We start from the raw sequence: 21,160 nt of genomic DNA on the forward strand, positions 1-21,160 counted from the left end.
CGATGTGCATAATAGTCCAAAAGAACATAGAAGACAGAACCTCATTTGTATCATCATGGGCTTGTGAGAATTTTAATTGAGGACCAATTGAAGAAAAATAGGGATACCTGGGAACGATTTTTGGTGAGAAACTACTTTCAAGAGGCATCCGAGGCACCTGAAAGCAGTACACCAAGAAGGAGTAGGAGAAATGAGAAAAGTGCAATAATTCAAGACCCTCCTATTATTAAAACCAAAGAAATTGATCAAAAAGAGAAGGAGAAAAGGACCAAGGATAGAAAACAGAGAAAATTGAAAGGGAAAAGAAACATAGAGGATGTATACCATTCACCAGAACCTTCTTTAGAAGAATACCATCAAGTGTTGTCTGAAAGACTAGTGCATCTTCGAAAACAAGCAGCTACAACCAAGAAGAAAGAAAAGGGAAAATAGAGTATGGAAGAAGAGAGTACTAGCCCACAGACTTTAAGAAGAAGCAACAGGATTAGAGGAAAGTGGAGGAAATCACAAATAAAAGGACCCCACTTTATTGACTTGGGTGGGGAAACACCAGAGAAACCTCCAGCTGGCCGTAGCCCACCTCATCTTCAGCCAAATATTGAAACCAGTCCTCCAGATGTTGATATGAGCCATTCTCGGCGAGAGTTAGAAATCATGTCCTCCTCAACAGGACTTTGGGGTCAGCCCAAGGAAAACATCCGAAATAGACCCAAATCAGCAAGAGGTATATCATTATCTAGAATCCTTAGAGAAGATAGCTGCAGGCCCGAGCACGTCATCCACTCTACCTCACATAGCACAAGAAGCACAAGTCCAATCATTGAAAGAAGAAGTGTTTGAATTGAAGGTCTTAAACAGGCACATTAAACAAGAAAATGAAGAATTAAAGGAGCGAAGTAGATTGGACAAGATCATTCATGACAACACTATGTTACATCTGGGACTGTGGCAGAAAAAGAACAAGAAATTAAAGAAAAAGTGCAGGAAGTTGAGTAGGGAATTGATCATTCTCAAATTTAGATGTTTGATGAGGAAGCCCAGGATGGTAGTAGCACCAAGGAAGAGGAGAAGAGGACTGGATGTACTGGTAGAAGCTTCAAAACACATGGACTAAAGGGGGGATGATCAAAATTTTGGTTGCATGAGGACATGCAACACCTTCATAGTGGGTGTATGTTGAGCCCCAAACTTGCATCTTCCCTATACACCTTTCTATCCTTTTTCCATTTACCTGGACTTCCTAAGCTGTCAAATCATTGCATATTAGTTTAAAAAGAGCATATAAAGTGGTTTCCTAACTATGTCTTGTGTCTGCTGTTTGAATTAGATTTTTGTTCATTTAGCTGCGGGATCTTGTCACTTTCCGTAGCCTTTTTGTTAAAGTCTATGTTACAGGTGTCTTCAGGCAAATCTAGCCACATGGGTAAGTTGCAAATGACATGGACATGGACCGTGTCCTATTGGTTCAGTCGAATTCACCAAGAAGGCCGTGGTCAAAGATAGTCAAGTGGTGGTCAACCCAAGAGTCCTTTGGTGACATAACTCTGTTTTTTACCACGTGAAGACTTGCGTGGCCGTTCCTAAATCTCAGGAGACGTGTTAACACCTGTGGACTGGTCCATGAACTGAATCCAACAGCCACGCTCCTTAGATTTAATCTTCATGGCTGTCATAATGCTAGATTCCTGAACGTGGTTGTTCACGTGTCTTTCATCAGTGCAGATTGTAGGAAAATAGTTATGTCATCCTCTGTTATAAATAAAGCGTTCTCATACGCATAGTAGCTAGCTTTTGTAATGTAATTTTGACTGTTAACGAGCCCACTGTGTCATGACTTTATCTCTATGTTATGACTACATTTTAATACATGAGAAGACTCTGTTTATAAGCTCAATTCGTGGTTGATTTTTGACTGCCTGAGGTTGTGCAGAGGGCCCCTGTACACACCGAGGTTTTGTTAATTGCTGTATAGTCTCATGCTTTATTTATTTACATTCCTTATGCCATAATCATTTACTTGTATATATTGCACTGCTTATGGTATTCACGTTGATTGCTGTCCATAGTTTTTATGCTTTCTAATGCTGTTAACTGATCAGTGTCTTTGTTTCAGATTACAATAGGCAGCTCGGGCATTTGCACATAGATTTATAAAGACTAATGACATGGAATTATTCTTGTCCTTCTGCTGATTTATTTTCTTACTTCTTATCCCAACACCGTTTTATTTATTTCAGTTTTGTTCATTTACTTTTTTGCAAGATAGATATTAGATTACTCATGTCATTTTCAGTTACCTCCGAAAGCCAGAGCGAGTCAAATGGTGAGGGATTGAAGTATGAATGCGTAGTTTGATATTAGTTTACTTTTCTGCAAGTTAGTTATTGAATTTCTCATGTCATTTTCAATTACCTCCGAAAGCCAGAGCGAGTCAAATGGTGAGGGATTGAAGTATGAATGCGTAGTTTGATATTAGTTTACTTTTCTGCAAGTTAGTTATTGAATTTCTCATGTCATTTTCAGTTACCTTTGAAAGCCAAAGCGAGTCAAATGGTGAGGGATTGAAGTATGAATGCGTAGTTTGATATTAGTTTACTTTTCTGCAAGTTAGTGATTGAATTTCTCATGTCATTTTCAGTTACCTCCGAAAGCCAGAGCGAGAGGAATGGTGAGGGATTGAAGTATGAGTGTGTAGTTTAACAATAGCTTTATTTTCTGCAAATTAGATATCAGATTATTGAATTGAGACTTCTGTGATCCATATCGAATTTTTGAAGAATTCTTCGGCGAAAATCACATGGAGAATTATTTAATGATTTACTAATTTTACCTATTCTAGTATACATTTCTAACAATTTTTAAATTAATTTAGGTTTATTAATATATTTAAAATTAACTGATTTGTAATTAATTGATTATATTAATTTATTCTATATTGATAACTGAAATTTCTTTTATATAAATAAAATAAATAAATAATATAAATTAATATAATGGTCAAACTAGCCATTATCAGGTCAAATCTAGTTGTTGTCTTTTTAGCTGAAATCTGAGTCAGTAGATATTCTGCCCTATCTATTTAAAGTGCATAGCCAGATCTTCTCATTCAACTTGTCTTAACGATGAACCACACTGGTTGGTTCGAAACGTGTCGACAAAAATTTCTCCATGTGATTTTCGCCGAAGAATTCTTCAAAAATTAGATATCAAATTGCTCAAGTTTTTTATGATTACCTCCGAAAGCCAGAGCGAGTCGAATGGTGAGGGGTCAGAATATGAGTTGATGTAATGTGATTTTAGTTTACTTTGCTTGCAATTTTTGGATTTCTTTGAGTTCAGTTTTTTTTATATTTATACAACAACAAGGATACTAGATTTCATGGTCACTAGCTCACTGTTTATTTAATTAGAATAGTGGCACATTTTCATTCTCTTTTAGGAAATAATTTCATCATTGCATGTTTTAAAATCTTTTTTAAAATTTTGAAGTTTGGAAATCATTTTAAAGGACACCATTGCCTTGAACACTTATATACATAATTAAATTTTAGAATTGCCATCTCACATTAGGGAATCAACGAAGATAATCCCAAAAACAAACTAAAAATCTAAAACGAAAAAATTAAGAAATCGATTATCTTGCATATATAATGCGCCTCACTTCAGTAGTTTACGACTCCCGGATTGACAATTAATATAGTAATTTAGGACACTCTAAATTGACCAAACATGGTCATCGGTTGAAGATATATCAAAAAACAATTCCAAGAGAGGAGTTCATTAAGATTTTCCAGAATAACTCTGAAATGAAGCCAGTGAAGAAGAATTATTCTTCTCCACTAACTTAGTCTTTATTTTTCCTAAAATAAAAATAAAAAATTGTATGAGGTTGAAAACCAATAATTGATTGGCATACTTATACAAAAAATATAGGGTGAAAATAAGAGATTTCTGACATCCTATATTTTCCATTTCCTTTCTATAATAAGTAGTGACAAAAAGCTACATTCATTTGCAGTTTAGAGTCTGCAAATTCATAGTCTCATTCCATCTCATTCTATTTTCATTTTATTTTACAGTTCCATTTCATCGCGCTGTCATATTTCATTTACATTTTACTTTTACAATTTTATTCCATTTCACCCTATTCCTCATTTTATCTTACACCTCATTCCATCTCACCATCATAACTCATTTCCATTTCATTTTTACACTCACATTCCATAGCCATATTTCACATTTCCTTCTTTTCACATTCTGCATCTGATTCCATTCTGCAACTAATCTGATTCTGAAACTACAACTTACTTATCAGCTTTGACACAATTGTACAACTCACAAATAAATCATGAATGCAGGAAAATTGAAGAACCAAGTTTTGGAGATCAACCATGCTAAAAGTAACTACGGATCAACACCAAAATAATTATCAAGCAAAAGGTTAAGCTCTAAAGGCAAAATGCAAAATTTATTTCAAACAACAAGTTACAAAAATAAGTCATGTATAATATGAATGATCGTATGTCTCCTTAACAAGTCATCATTTGATTTGATTGCCACTTCATGATACCGCATCTCCGCCACATCTTCCACATTTGGTACCAAACGGTCTATAATAATTTCATCATACCACACTTCCGCTACACTCTACATACTCTGTACTAAAACAGTCCCTAATAACCCCATCTGTTAACGGTCAAAACTATGATGTGACCAACGTATTCACGTCTCTCCAAACTCTCACCGTCTACTTATTCCACGCAAACTCATAGTTCTTTTTCACCATACCTGCAGTCAGTCCATTTCATAGACCAGGTGTTATAGACATTTTTGGGCACTACAACCCCAAGCATGAAATGTCCATAAACCAAGGGCTCCTAAGTCCCTAAAAGTGTTGTTCTAACCCCTAAAAGAACAAGGTCAACAGATTACATCTTCTCCCAAAAGTTCTCCATGAAAAACTGCTCAGAATTGGTCAAAACAGGATCATTTTAGTTGCTCCACTGGCCAAGTGCGTTGCATCTCACCTAAATACACTGTGTGGGTGCGTTGCATTTCAAAAATCCCTTCTATGGGGTGCGATGAGCGAGAAATGACAAATGGCAGTGTCATTCCGCGAGGTGGAGAGACAATGGAAGCTTCCAGAAACTTCTCCTGTGACACTTGCCTCTTTGAATTCGACCAAGGATGAGTAAGAGACCATCAATCTCCAAGTGGAAGCAAGAACTATCAGAGAGAAGACACTAATCAAATCACAAGCTGACTCATCCCCCTTACAGATATCTATATATGGATCCCTCATCCCAGAGATCCAGAGGCTGTAATTTTGCATATTGTAAGGAATTGATGTTGGTTTCTTGAGACAAACATCAGATTGTTGGGTGATCTAAGCTTTGTTTGAGGTGAAGAGGGGCTTCTTAGCTGGGAGGTTGATGCTGGGTCAGAACAACTGGTTGTAACTCCTCTTGGCTCTTTTCTTGTTTATCAATAAAAGCTATTCAAGTTTTCCTCCATGCTCTTGTGTCATTGATGCTTGCTACATTTGTATGGTCAATTTACATCTGATCCTAGGTTGTTTATGATTATAGATACATGTCTTTGTATAGTGCTATGCTACTGTGATCTTACAGGTACTTTGTGAAGTTGGGCGTGCAAGGGAGCAGCTAGCGAAAGACTATCAAAGAAGAGAGGAATCAAATCATGAGATTAGCGCAAGACAGAGGTTGGTCTTCTTGTTCCTCTCTATTTATAATTCATAAAGGAAAAACGAAAGTAGCTTTTCTCTGTTTGTTTCTAAGGCAGCTGTCACACCTTAGTGGGATAGAGCAGTTCTATATAGACACTTTTCCCTGTAACAAAATGGCGACTCCGCTGGGGAAGAATTAGTTTGTTTGTTTATCATTCCTTGTTGTCTATTTCATAAACTTACAGGTAGTATTCGAACTGCATTTGCCATAACAAATGCAAAGTAGATAAATGCTACTTCAATCCATCTACTGGATCTGTTTATGATTTAAACAACTGATTCACAAACTATCTGATTGCCCTTGTGATAGCTCTTAGATCCTCCTTAGATCTACCCCTGATTGTTGCATTACTGATTGCTTTTTGCTCGGCCAAAACCCAAGAACTGAACTGCAAACTGTGACCCGGAACCCAAACAGAATCTCGTTTCTGGCCCAGCGCAGGTACTGTTCAGAGAATCTGAACTTCAGTGCACTTCCCGAGTGGACAAGGTGCGCTGCATTTCAAATTCTCTGTGTTACAGGTGCGCTGATCAGACTAGGCTCTGTGCAGTTTTGGTTTCTGTGATTCATTCTTTCCAGTTCTATTCCTAAATTTTGCTGCCTTTCATCAGTATATGTCTGTTTGAAATCCATTTTCCTTGCTGTTATTCCGCCTCCTTTGTACAAAAGAACTGTAAATGTTTTTGTGTGTTTGTTGAGTCATTTTCAGTTTTCCTTTGTAAAAGTAGCATAATCGTACTGTCATCCTTTGATTTGAAACTGTGGCAAGTGTCGATTTCAATCGTAGGAAAGAGTTTGATTGCTGTTGATGGTCGGTTATCCTGTTACTATTGTTTTTGGTCTGAATTTGTAATTTTCTAGTGTCAAGAACAAGTGTTCATTTCAAAATCGTAAGGTGTTGTAATCGTCTCCATTTTTGATTTCAAAAGGAAACTTGTTGATATTTGTCGCTTGAAAAGAAATTCAGATTTGTGCATCAACTTTCTTTTTAGCATTCATATAATAAGAAAGTTGAAAACAAATACATGCATGTGCATTTGCATATAGACAGTCTGATTGGCTTGATTTAGGAAAGTGAATTTATAGTGTGTTCTTTGCTCTTTGTGAAAAGATTTTGTCTTTCTTTCCTTAGTAGCTAGGATTTTCATTGCACAAAGAAGATAAAAAGTTTGTTTATCATCTTAGATTGCATTTTAGGAATTACATCTACATCTCGTGGTGAACCTGAAAGGCAAACTTCATAAACAAGATCAACTTAAAATAAATTCAATGAATTTAACAACGCTTTGGAACTTAACGCACAACATTTAGAAGTCTAGGCTAGAGACGTATTCCGGCGTCGTAAAGCCTGGTAACTGTTGTTCTCACTGATGGTTGGGTGATTCCTCCACTTTGAGACGATAAGTGCCAGTACGGACTTGTGCTCCCACGTGCTGTCGAGTATATTTTGGGAGACCCCAATAGGCTTAATCCTTTATCCATAGGAAACCGTGTCTGCCGCCCTATCGATCGCAATGCACTGAACACAACATTCGGGAAGATTGACTGCCATACCGTAAAAAGTATTCTGCAGTTTTGCGATTGGTTTGGTAATCCCTCTACCTAGATTTCCAGAGCAATCCCTTTCGTTCCTTTTCAGACTCCTTAACAGAAAAGGTCCATCTGAGCACTTGTCACTTCAGGCTCATTAAAAATCGAAGGAGACTAGAGTCATCTTTTGTTTTTTCTCAACTCTTAAAAACTGAAAAAACAAGTTGTGTCAAAGCATCTAAAATTCATTTAATTCGGAAACATACTTCCCCTTTATTTTAGTTGATCGAGTAATCCGCAATCGTGGAAGAAAGTCAATTGAAACCCCGTCGTTCACGGAGGCTTACGAGTCAACCGTCTTTGTCTCCGGAATCGAAGATAGTACGGACAAAGCGAACTCGTTTAACTGGTTCCAAATCTCCTGTTAAAGTTAGAACAAGTGTTCCAACAACATCAGAGACTCCGGTTACTCCAAACATTTCTGGAATCCCTGCCTCCACAGAAGAATTTCAACAGCCACAGAAGGACAGTAGTACTGATCCTAGTCTGAGAGTAAACACTTGTGTTACCGAACCAGTTCCATTTACAACCGGTTCGGAGAGTCTTGCTCTTCAAACATCTGTCGCTGCCGATTCCATACCTTCTTTGGCACCAGAAATATTCTACGGACCTGACGGTCTCCCCCTTCCACCTGGTCTGATTTCCATAGAAGAGATTGTGGAAGATCCTCCAACTAGTACTCCATCGCAATTTGGAGTCGGGATCACTCTATATCCTTCTTCATCAAAAGTTAGTATACCGCCAGCGGAAGCTCCTGCAGAATCGCTAGGTAATCTTTTGGATAGACTAGAAATGTCTGAACAACCGTCAACATCTAGGATTGTGTCATCTGTCACAGCGAAGGTAGAACTCCCTGCTATCGCTCCAACAATGTTCGCCGGTATACCATCTATCCCAACTAGCTCTAAACCACTAGAAGGAGCCCACTCAGGGGCCATTTCGACAGTATGGTCTGTTCTTGTTTGTTCATCCGGAATAATATCCGGAAACTCTTATGTTGAGTCTCAACAAATTGATCCATTTGGAGGTCAATTTGGGCAGTCCGGCCCTCAAGGGCAAACCATTCCCTTGAGTTCTGGATTACCACCGTATGGGGGGCAGTATACCCTTTCATTATCCCCTCCGGGAGGATATCCATACGGGAGTTCACAACAACATTCGGGTTATACTGGAATTACCTCAAGCGGTTGGGTACCGATACTACCTCAACAACCAAGAGTAGTATATTCGATGCAACAATGCTTACCTATGTCAAATATACCAACTACGCTAGCTATTGTGACGGTGTCGCAAGTTCAAGCGCTGCCTGTTGTATGCCAACCTCAGGTTTCTCAGGTTGTAATGCAACAGCCCCTTGACCCTGCAACTCAACCACAATCGCTGATTGGTGGAATGACACAGGTTCAGACGGGTACAATTACCCCTCATTTTGGTCAAACTGTTAGTATTGGGCAACAGCACATGGCTTCACAACCATGGCTAGTACAATACCAGCAACCGCAATTCCAACAAGTATACCAAGGTTCTGAGCAACAAATCTTTGCAAATAGTGGACAGCCGTATATTCAAAACGGTCAAAATCAACCATTTTACAATGGTCATGCCCACCAACCTTACCAAAGTTACCAGCATCAAATGCATTATGCCGGTATGCAAAGACCAACTGCTTAGGCAATCCCATCTTATCCTGGGTATGCTTCACCTAACCTGAATCAACAGTTACCCTTCATGGCAACTTTAGAGTTACCTGATTTAAATCGGCTAACAAACGATCCAATCGCTTACGCCCCTTGGTGGCCAGCGATTCCACATAAAATTCCATCAGATATTCCTAAATTTAATGGAAATCCGGGTGAAGATCCATCGAATCATGTGATGACCTTTCATCTGTGGTGTTCATCAAACACCCTAAATGATGATTCGATAAGGCTTCGCCTTTTTCAGAGGACGTTAACGGGTCCAGTGGCAAAATGGTACATCGAATTGCCTAGAGCTTCATTCGACAACTTCAGTACCTTAGCCACAACCTTTTTAACCCATTTTCAATTACCAATAAGGTACGAAACGGGAACGGAACTCCTTACCAACTTCAAACAAACGACGACCACTCACATATCTGATCATATACATGAGTGGCGACGTCGTCGTAGAATGGTAAAAACGTATGTTCCCAATCAGCTCTTAGCTGAATGGTTTAACAAGTCATTACTACCTTCCATCGCGGAAGATGTGGCAAAGGGGAGAGTCGTAACAATAGAGCAAGTTATCGCTCGTGTGCAATATTTGGACTTGATTTACACTCAGTCCGGCATGCTCTACGATAAAATACCTGATGCCCCTAGACCAGAATTCTCAGTTCCTCCTCCTAAATCAAACAATGACTCTCATGCTGGCAATGGCGTGATTGGCACAACAGACACAAAATCGACAAAGGCTACATCCAAAAAGGCCCGTAAGATTTCAGGTCAAAATGCAAAAGATGAACTTCTTGCCTCGGAAGTAAATGCCATATTGACAGATAAAGGCAAAGAAACCAAACAACTAGGGGGAAAGAAGAAAGGCAAAGGGAAGAAGAAGAAACAGGAGGAATCATCACCTGAAAAATATTCTACAAACCCTCCTGGGAATAGGAAACAAAAATTTCCGTGCATAATATGCGATGAGGATCATCGGACCGCAGATTGTCCACACAGAGCTGAGCTTAAAAAATTCTTCAAGAATTCAAAAACCTCTACAGTGTTAACTGATCCGTTTCCAAATCCAGGAACAAATCTGGTTGAGAGTGAAGATGCTTCCCGGTGTCAAGTGCTAATGTTGTCGGTTTCAAAACAACAAAATGATGCTTTGATATCGACAAGGAACAAAGATTATGGGAATCCACAACTGTCGAACAACAAGGATAAAGATCAACCTAGTAGTTCGACAACAACTTCGACAGAAGTTGTGCCGCCCATCGTTCCTGAATTGACAATAAAACCACCGAAGGGAGTAGTACACAAGTCGACGTTTAATCCCCGCGCTAGAGCGGCACAACATTATAATATAGTGGAAGATTTGGCCCAATCGCCATCCGCTATGTCGACTCTTGAAGTACTACAAAATTGCCCATCCCAAAAGCAGGCTTTATTATCATCCATTGGTGGAATAGACCCAAAGGATTCCAATCTTGTATCCTTCGATCATAAAGGATACGATCCTCAATTACCAGCTCAACTAGCTTTCCTTGTTCAAGTGAAAGCCCTCAACAAAACTGTTCATCGAACAATTATTGATGAGGGGGCATCTACATGCATTATGTCGATGAGTTGCTGGAAAACTTTAGGATCTCCAACCTTGTCGCGATCTTCGATGACATTAAAAGCATTCGACGGAAGGACATATACCCCATATGGTATTCTAAGTAACTTGAAAGTTGAACTAGGAGGGAAAACGGTAGAAATAGATGTTGAAGTAATCGACGGAAATCTTGATTACAACATCCTACTAGGAAGACCATGGATATATGCTATGGCTGCTGTTGTGTCGACCTATTTTAGGAAGATTGCATTTCCTTTTCAAGGAGGGATTACAATTGTCGATCAACAAAACTTCCTCCCCAATGGTTCTCAAGTTACAGGAAGCATTCCTATGATCCATGGAAGCCCCCATTCGCTTCAAAATATCGGAGTAGGCCTACTAAAAGACCCTATATTAATGGGAACTTTCGCCCTTCCACCTCCAATCAATCTGGCGGAAGTAGCGTCGGTAGGAACCTGCAATATGATATCTTCTAAAAAGATCTCAGAAAACGATATCGACATGGATCATGCAATGGTTTTGCCCCCAAGCCCAACGGAAATATTGTAGCAATCAATGTTCCTAGCCTGGATGGCAAACCCAAATCAATGCTCATCAAGCGTTTGGATAGATAGATCTGAGGAATATGGTACCCCTTTAGATCCTTGGTCGTGAGTGCATGTCACCGACGAAGGAATTGTCCAATCAATGGTAGTTGAAGGAACACCATGGAATGATTCCCACCATCGTTCCCTTCTTCCGGATTGCGAAGGAGATACTCCTGATGACCTTTATCATCCTTCGGTTTTTGATTTTCTATCAAATACTGTAAACACAGTGGATTCCGAGTGAAACTTGTCCAACATTGAAGAGACTATCGCCATAAATATCTCGACCAAGACAGATGTTGTAGAGAATATCTATGTTGGAAAATGTTGTTCTCCTTCAGAACTGGAAATATATGACGCTCTTTTTCGCGAATTCAAAGATGTCTTTGCTTGGTCATATAGTGAAATTCCAGGCATTGACTTAAGTATCGTTGAACACAAAATTAAGATGTATCTAGATGTCAAACCAGTACGACAACGGCTACGACAGGTGCACCCCAAGAAAGCCGCTGCCATTAAGGCATAAGTTGAGAAACTTCTGCATGCTGGTTTCATCTACCCGGTTCCTCTAACCGATTGGGTATCGAATATTGTCCCTGTTATGAAAAAACAAGGAACAATTAGAGTGTGCGTCGATTATAGGGATGTAAATCAAGCTTGTCCGAAAGACAACTACCCTACACCCTTCATCGACCAGATAATTGATGAATGCGCCGGATGCGAAATCTTTTCATTCATGGATGGATTCTCCGGGTATAATCAAATAAATGTCCGCCCACAGGACCAGTCAAAGACTGCATTTATTTGTCCATGGGGCACATTCGCATATCGAAAATTACCCTTTGGTTTAAAGAATGCAGGGGCGACGTTTCGGAGGGCAATGAATTATGCCTTCCATGACATCAAAAACATCATTCAACCATACCTCGATGACCTTCCGGCTCATTCGCGAAAGCGGACTGATCACCCGCAGCATTTAAGAGCAATATTTCTACGTTGCCGACACTACAAGATACGACTCAATCCACACAAATGTGTATTTTGCGTCAGTTCTGGTTGTTTACTTGGCTTTGTAGTCTCAAAGGACGGGATTCGTCTCGACCCATGTAAGGTTCAGGCAATCATAAATTTGCCTCCACCTTCGAATTTGATTCAAATTCAGAAACTCCAAGGGAAAGCAAACTTTCTGAGGAGGTCCATTCCAAGTTACGCCGAACTTGCTAAAGGTTATACGCGTCTTTTGAAAAAGAGAGTACCCTTTGTATGGGATCAGGTTGCACAAGCTTCCTTTGATGCTTTAAAAGAATCCCTAATGAAAGCATCATTAATGTACGCTCCTGATTATCAAAAAGATTTTAACCTGTATCTGGCTGCAGCGGATACGACCATCGCAATGGTTTTAGTTCAAGAAGTCAATGGAATTGAACATCCTATATATTATTTAAGTAAAAACTTAAATGATACAGAAAGCAAATATTCTTATGTTGAAAAGCTAGCGCTCGCAGCTGTTCAAGCGATACAGAGATTTCGACACTATGTCCTCTTTCGAAAAACTACCATTCTGTCAGATTGCAACCCCATGACTTATATATTGTCGCGACAGTTGCTGGGGGGCAAATATTCAAAATGGATAGTAATCCTACAAGAGTTTGATCTGGAATTTGTAAAATCCAAGTCAAAGAAAGCTCTGGTTTTCGCAAAATTATTATGCGATCTCCCATCGTCGTCCAACGATGAAACATCCGATGAAACAATCGTGGACGAAAGTTTGCTTCTGATATCTTCAAGCAATGAGTGGTAAGGAGATATAATAATTTATCTCCAAACCCAAAAATATAGGCCAAACACCTCTCGCTCCAAACAAAAACGTATTCGATACCAAGCAAAAGACTACATGATCGTCGGTGATACACTTTACCGTCGTGGTATCGATACAGTTCTGAGAAGGTGCCTCACGCATGAGGAGGCCGAAAAATTCCTGAATGATTGCCATTCAGGCGTGTGTGGGGGGCATCAATTCGGTTGTGCTACAGCCCAAAAAATCTTACGAGCAGGATACTTCTGGCAACAATGTTTAAAGATTGCATAACAGCAGTCAGAAGTTGCCATGCTTGTCAAATTTTCGATAGCAAAACCAATAGTTGCTGTCGGGCCATTCGCCAAATGGGGCATCGATTTCATGACATGTAACCCCACCTCGACTGGGGGGCATGGGTATATTATAGTCGCCGTTGACTATTTTACCAAATGGGCCGAGGCGATGCCTACATTAGATAACACTGGTGAAATAGCTGCCCTCTTCTTTTTTAATCATGTAGTCGCCAGATTCGGAATACCACAAGCTATAGTCACAGATCATGGATCACATTTTCGCAATCACATGATGGTCGAATTAGCTGCCAAACTAGGGTTGTCTCACGATAGCTCTACTCCATATTATCCGCAAGCCAACGAACAAGTTGAAGCAATCAACAAAGTCCTGAAACGCATGCTGCAAAGGATGAATGGAGTTCACAAAAGAATATGGCACCTAATCCTGTACTCAGCTTTGTGGGCTTGCCAAACATCGGTAAGGAATGCAACCGGGTTTACACCTTTCCAACTGGTATATGGCCTGGAAGCAGTCTTACCAATCTAGTGCGAAATCTCGTCTCTCAAACTCGCAATTGATCTCCTCCCTGGAACCTCAGAAGAAGAAGCTCGTTTCTTGGAACTAATCCAATTGGATGAAACCCGTCGTGACGCTGCTTTGGCTAACGAAGCCCATAAGAAACGAGTCAAGGTGCAGTTCGACAAAAATGTCAAACCCCGTGTCTTCTCAGAAGGTGACTTGGTCTTGCTTTATGACCAAGAATCCGATAAGTTGGGAGCAGGTAAATTTAAGTCTTTATGGATGGGTCCCTATATTGTTAAACGAGTGTTAGCAAAAGGAGCCTACGAGTTAATGGATTATGACGGGATTCCACTGGCGCAACCTCGTAACGGGTTGTACCTCAAGCGTTACTATGCGTAATGGTAACCTGTATGCTTTTGTTATGTTTTTGTTTTCGCTAAAGTGTTTATTTTGGTCAAGTAATCCACTTTTTACATTTATTGCAGATGTCAAACCTATCGGAGTCATGTGTTGGATATATCGACGGAGCGAGTCATAGTTCGCGGAACCTATTCGCTGGGGAAGTGTCATTAACTGACTCATTGGCAAATTATGTGTTAGATAGACATTTGCAACATTTATAAAAAGAAGCATACCATCAATGTTTGCATTTGGATCATGTAACTTAATCAAAATAAAACTCCGAAAATAAAAAATATATATAACTGTTTATGGTTTACACATAATGTTCTGTAACCAAGACAAAATCGGTCAAGTGACCAAAAACTCAAAATGCTAGGGGGCACCCTAGTCTAATGATGCTCGTGATAGCAAGTCACAGCCTGTGCGATCATGCGTAAGAGACGAGTCCATCGTCTTGGCACACCAGTAGTATGCCGCTGCAACCTCAAGGGCAGCTCGTCAGTCCTCACATCTGGAATACCAAGAGTGAGGCCCTCAACCTGCTCCTGTAATGCTGTGAGAGTCTTGGCCACATCGAGGTCACAAAGGATAGCCTTTCCCACAGCCTCTCTTGCTGGGGCGGCAGCTGGCACTCTCAGGCGTACTACTGGCCGAACAGGACCAACATCTGCATGTACACATGAGTTTGATTAAAGTCTTGATAGAATAAAGCACAAGGACATTATAAATAAAAAATGATAAACAAGAATATGGTCAAAGAATTTACCAATGGCGCCCCACTGTTCGCCATTCGACAGTACTAAATCTGGATCACCCCGGAAGTCCATACCAACATATGGATATTCGGAATAAACCATCTCCTGACGGTCAAACCACCTGAAGAAGGTATCAGAAAATGAAATCTGAGACTGACCAGCATGCCTAGACATATGGTCAACCCATCTCTGCATACGTGGTTCAGTAGGTGAAGGTAAATCGAGTGCAATATACTGCGGCTGCATCAGTGGTATCTTCTCCAAGGCAAAGGCGGTCAGAATGGAACCATACCCAAAGTTCTTCAACCTCCCGCTCTTTATCTTGGTCAACTGTTCTTTCATCACAAGAAGTACTGCGTCGCACCAGTTGAACACCTTCGGTTGGAGGCATTCCAAGGCATACTGCATATAAGATCGGTTGGCTACATGAAGAGCCGCACCACTAGCCATCCTACCAAAAGTAAACAAAATAGTCCTGAGGGACCTGTCAGTGACATCACAGATGATGATCTTGCCGTCTTTACTGGGCTGAGATCCCTCTCTGCAATACCGGTGAACATAATCTCTCACAGATTCACCTCCTCGGGCCGAACCTGATAAAGAGATGGGGGCACCCCGCCTCGACAAGCCAGTCAAAAAATAGATGTCTACTACAGTTAAGGGGATAGATTTGCCCCTGATCTGGAACACCTGGTTGGTAGGATCCAAAGCATCGAGCAAATACTGCAGTAAATTGATCTGTTGTCTCATGCTAGAAATGCGGAAAAACTTCAGCAAGCCACAGTTCCGTAGTGCGTTTACTGTAACCGGATCATGTAGGGCAAGCATGTCCTCTTCTTCATGCTCACGTTCTCGCCATGTAATGGTCATCTTACTCCAAAGATCTCTGAAAAACAAACAAGAGAAGAGTTAGATCCTGATTTTGGTAAGAAACAGGCAAAATTTCCATCAAAAATTGTGCATAAAATTCCTTCTCTGCGCCCATCGCACCTACAGTAGTGCTCTGGGTGCGTTGCATGTCAGATGGCCATTAGACAGGCCAACATCCAACGCACCTTTCGATACACAGAGGGTGCGCTGAAGGCAGAACGAGTTTTTCAAACCCCAGAGGCTCAGAAAAACCAGGAATCAAGCTCAGAATGTAAAATGGAAAGCATGAAATGAAAGAGCTCAAGTTTAGCTCCTACCTGGTCCAGATGGTGCCGAGAATCGTCCACAGAATCTCCCGAAATCAGCTGATGAAAATCAAAGGGGGAAAGCACCTCCAAAGCTCCAACAAACCAAAGTTCAAATGAAATGGTAAAATGAGAGGTAAAAACACTTTTTCATTACTTTTTACGTAGTTCAAAGTAAAATATTAGTGTTCTAACTCGTTTTTCAAGCATATATTGTTCATTTCTGACTAGTTTGATGAAGCATTTGAAAATACAGTACAATCTTTGAAAGAACAAAGCTATTTATGGTAAAATCAGAAAGAGACCATGTAATCGAGCAGCTTTAGCACATAGTTCAAGCTCGTTAAAAAATAAACATAAGACATGAGCAAATGTTTCCCCCCGCGTTTAAGCTCATTAAAAAATGAACTATTCCCCAGTAAATAACCATCGTGAATGTAGTACTTCAGCCATTAAAGCCTTGGTCGTGTTTGCACCGTCACCTCCATTTTTGCATTGGCCGATCATTCACCTCCATTTGATTGTTTACCCATTTTGAGGAATAGCTGCGAAGAGTGATCTCATTAGCCATCCTTGTAACACTGCCGTGATTGGAAAATTCCAAACCTTACCTGGAATCAATTGCTACCCATTTTATCTCTCGTTCCTCAAAAGATGAGTCTCCTTTAAGATCTTTTCAACTGACTCGTAAAATATGAAAAGATTGCTGAGCCATTGGCCTCTCCAGCTCGTTAAAGGGACAGGAAGTGCTATCCCTCCTCTAAATTTTAATCTTTTTGGACCTGAGGGATTATTACACAAAAAGATCGAGCGCTTGTTTTGTTTGGCTCGTTAAAAGTATCGAAAATTCATCCCTTCTGTATTGTTTTATACTTTTTTGGACTTAAGGGATTAGATGACGATAAAGGAATTTTGGAGTTACCTTTACGTTCCTTTTCAGACTCTCTAAAATTGAAAAGGATTGAGTTATCTTTGTCGTTAAGCTCGTTAAAAGTTTAATAGCGACAAACTTGTCTATAGACGAGAACGAGTTTCACTATCGCTAGGCTCGTTAAAACATAGCGATGGGTTTGCCCATGGGTATATTATAGTCGCCATTGACTATTTTACCAAATGGGCCGAGGTGATGCCTACATTAGATAATACTGGTGAAACAACTGCCCTCTTCTTTTTCAATCATGTAGTCGCCAGATTCGGAATACCACAAGCTATAGTCACAGATCATGGATCACATTTTTGCAATCACATGATGGTCGAATTAGTTTCCAAACTAGGGTTGTCTCACGACAACTCTACTCCATATTATCCGCAAGCCAACGGACAAGTTGAAGCCATCAACAAAGTCCTGAAACGCATACTGCAAAGGATGATTGGAGTTCACAAAAGAAGATGGCACCTAATCCTGTACTCAGCTTTGTGGGCTTACCAAACATCGGTAAGGAATGCAACCGGGTTTACACCTTTCCAACTGGTATATGGCCTGGAAGAAGTCTTACCAATCCAGTGTGAAATCTCGTCTCTCAAACTCGCAATTGATCTCCTCCCCGGAACCTTAGAAGAAGAAGCTCGTTTCTTGGAACTAATCCAATTGGATGAAACCCGTCGTGACGCCGCTTTGGCTAACGAAGCCCATAAGAAATGAGTCAAGGAGCAGTTCGACAAAAATGTCAAACCCCGTGTCTTCTCAGAAGGTGACTTGGTCTTGCTTTATGACCAAGAATCCGATAAGTTGGGAGCAGGTAAATTTAAGTCTTTATGGATGGGTCCCTATATTGTTAAACGAGTGTTAGCAAAAGGAGCCTACGAGTTAATGGATTATGATGGGATTCCACTGGCGCAACCTCGTAACGGGTTGTACCTCAAGCGTTACTATGCGTAATGGTAACATGTATGCTTTTGTTATGTTTTTGTTTTCGCTAAAGTGTTTATTTTGGTCAAGTAATCCACTTTTTACATTTATTGCAGATGTCAAACCTATCAGAGTCATGTGTTGGATATGCCGACGGAGCGAGTCGTAGTTCGCGGAACCTATTCGCTGGGGAAGTGTCATTAACTGACTCATTGGCAAATTATGTGTTAGATAGACATTTGCAACATTTATAAAAAGAAGCATACCATTAATGTTTGCATTTGGATCATGTAACTTAATCAAAATAAAACTCCGAAAATCAAAAATATATATAACTGTTTATGGTTTACACATAATGTTCTGTAACCAAGACAAAATCAGTCAAGTGACCAAAAACTCAAAATGCTAGGGGGCACCCTAGTCTAATGATGCTCGTGATAGCAAGTCACAGCCTGTGCGATCATGCGTAAGAGACGAGTCCATCATCTTGGAACACCAGTAGTATGCTGTTGCAACCTCAAGGGCAGCTCGTCAGTCCTCACATATGGAATACCAAGAGTGAGGCCCTCAACCTGCTCCTGTAATGCTGTGAGAGTCTCGGCCACATCAAGGTCGCGAAGGATAGCCTTTCCCACAGCCTCTCCTGCTGGGGCGGCAGCTGGCACTCTCAGGCGTACTACTGGCCGAATAGGACCAACATCTGCATGTACACATGAGTTTGATTAAAGTATTGATAGAATAAAGCACAAGAACATTATAAATAAAAAACGATAAACAAGAATATGGTCAAAGAATTTACCAATGGCGCCCCACTGTTCGTCATCCGACAGTATTAAATCTGGATCACCCCGGAAGTCCATACCAGCATATGGATATTCAGAATAAACCATCTCCTGACGGTCAAACCACCTGAAGAAGGTATCAGAAAATGAAATCTGAGACTGACCAGCATGCCTAGACATATGGTCAACCCATCTCTGCATACGTGGTTCAGTAGGTGAAGGTAAATCGAGTGCAATATACTGCGGCTGCATCAGTGGTATCTTCTCCAAGGCAAAGGCGATCAGAATGGAACCATACCCAAAGTTCTTCAACCTCCCGCTCTTTATCTTGGTCATCTGTTCTTTCATCACAAGAAGTACTGCGTCGCACCAGTTGAACACCTTCAGTTGGAGGCATTCCAAGGCATACTGCATTCCAAGGCATACTGCATATAAGATCGGTTGGCTACATGAAGAACCACACCACCAGCCATCCTACCAAAAGTAAACAGAATAGTCCTAAGGGACCTGTCAGTGACATCACGGATGATGATCTTGCCGTCTTTACTCGGCTGAGATCCCTCTCTGCAATACCGGCAAACATAATCTCTCACAGATTCACCTCCTCGGGCCGAACCTGATAAAGAGATGGGGGCACCCCGCCTCGACAAGCCAGTCAAGAAATAGATGTCTACTACAGTTAAGGGGATAGATTTGCCCCTGATCTGGAATGCCTGGTTGGTAGGATCCCAAGCATCGAGCAAATACTGCAGTAAATTGATCTGTTGTCTCATGCTAGAAATGCGGAAAAACTTCAGCAAGCCACGGTTCCGTAGTGCGTTTACTGTAACCGGATCATGTAGGGCAAGCATGTCCTCTTCTTCATGCTCACATTCTCACCATGTAATGGTCATCTTACTCCAAAGATCTTTGAAAAACAAACAAGAGAAGAGTTAGATCCTGATTTTGGTAAGAAACAGGCAAAATTTCCATCAAAAATTGTGCATAAAATTCCTTCTCTGTGCCCATCGCACCTACAGTAGTGCTCTGGGTGCGTTGCATGTCAGATGGCCATTAGACAGGCCAACATCCAACGCACCTTTCGATACACAGAGGGTGCGCTGAAGGCAGAACGAGTTTTTCAAACCCCAGAGGCTCAGAAAAACCAGGAATAAAGCTCAGAATGTAAAATGGAAAGCATGAAATGAAAGAGCTCAAGTTTAGCTCCTACCTGGTCCAGATGGTGCCGAGAATCGTCCACAGAATCTCCCGAAATCAGCTGATGAAAATCAAAGGGGGAAAGCACCTCCAAAGCTCCAACAAACCAAAGTTCAAATGAAATGGTAAAATGAGAGGTAAAAACACTTTTTCATTACTTTTTACGTAGTTCAAAGGAAAATATTAGTGTTCTAACTCGTTTTTCAAGCATATATTGTTCATTTCTGACTAGTTTGATGAAGCATTTGAAAAAACAGTACAATCTTTGAAAGAACAAAGCTATTTATGGTAAAATCAGAAAGAGACCATGTAATCGAGCAGTTTTAGCACATAGTTCAAGCTCGTTAAAAAATAAACATAAGACATGAGCAAACGTTTCCCCCCGTGTTTAAGCTCATTAAAAAATGAACTATTCCCCAGTAAATAACCATTGTGAATGTAGTACTTCAGCCATTAAAGCCTTGGTCATGTTTGCACCGTCACCTCCACTTTTGCATTGGCCGATCATTCACCTCCATTTGATTGTTTACCCATTTTGAGGAGTAGTTGCGAAGAGTGATCTCATTAGCCATCCTTGTAACACTGCCGTGATTGGAAAATTCCAAACCTTACCTAGAATCAGTTGCTACCCATTTTATCACTCGTTCCTCAAAAGACGAGTCTCCTTTAAGCTCTTTTCAACTAACTCGTAAAATATGAAAAGATTGCCGAGCCATTGGCCTCTCCAGCTCGTTAAAGGGACAGGAAGTGCTATCCCTCTTCTAAATTTTAATCTTTTTGGACCTGAGGGATTATTACACGAAAAGATCGAGAGCTTGTTTTGTTCGGCTCGTTAAAAGTATCGAAAATTCATCCCTTCTGTATTGTTTTATACTTTTTCGGACTTAAGGGATTAGATGACGAAAAAGGAATTTTGGAGTTACCTTTACGTTCCTTTTCAGACTCTCTAAAATTGAAAAGGACCGAGTTATCTTTGTCGTTAAGCTCGTTAAAAGTTTAATAGCAACAAACTTGTCTATAGACGAGAACGAGTTTGACTATCGCTAGGCTCGTTAAAACATATCGATGGGTTTGCCCGAAGGGCAAATTATAGAACAAGCATATGTTATCCTCCTCAAGCTTGACAAAAATAAAGAGGTACTGGTCAGCAATGACTGGGGAAAAT

Source organism: Pinus tabuliformis, chromosome 2_1, assembly GCF_031772625.1.
Source record: "Pinus tabuliformis cultivar Carrire ecotype Pingquan chromosome 2_1, CPIR1, whole genome shotgun sequence".
NCBI lineage: Eukaryota > Viridiplantae > Streptophyta > Pinopsida > Pinales > Pinaceae > Pinus > Pinus tabuliformis.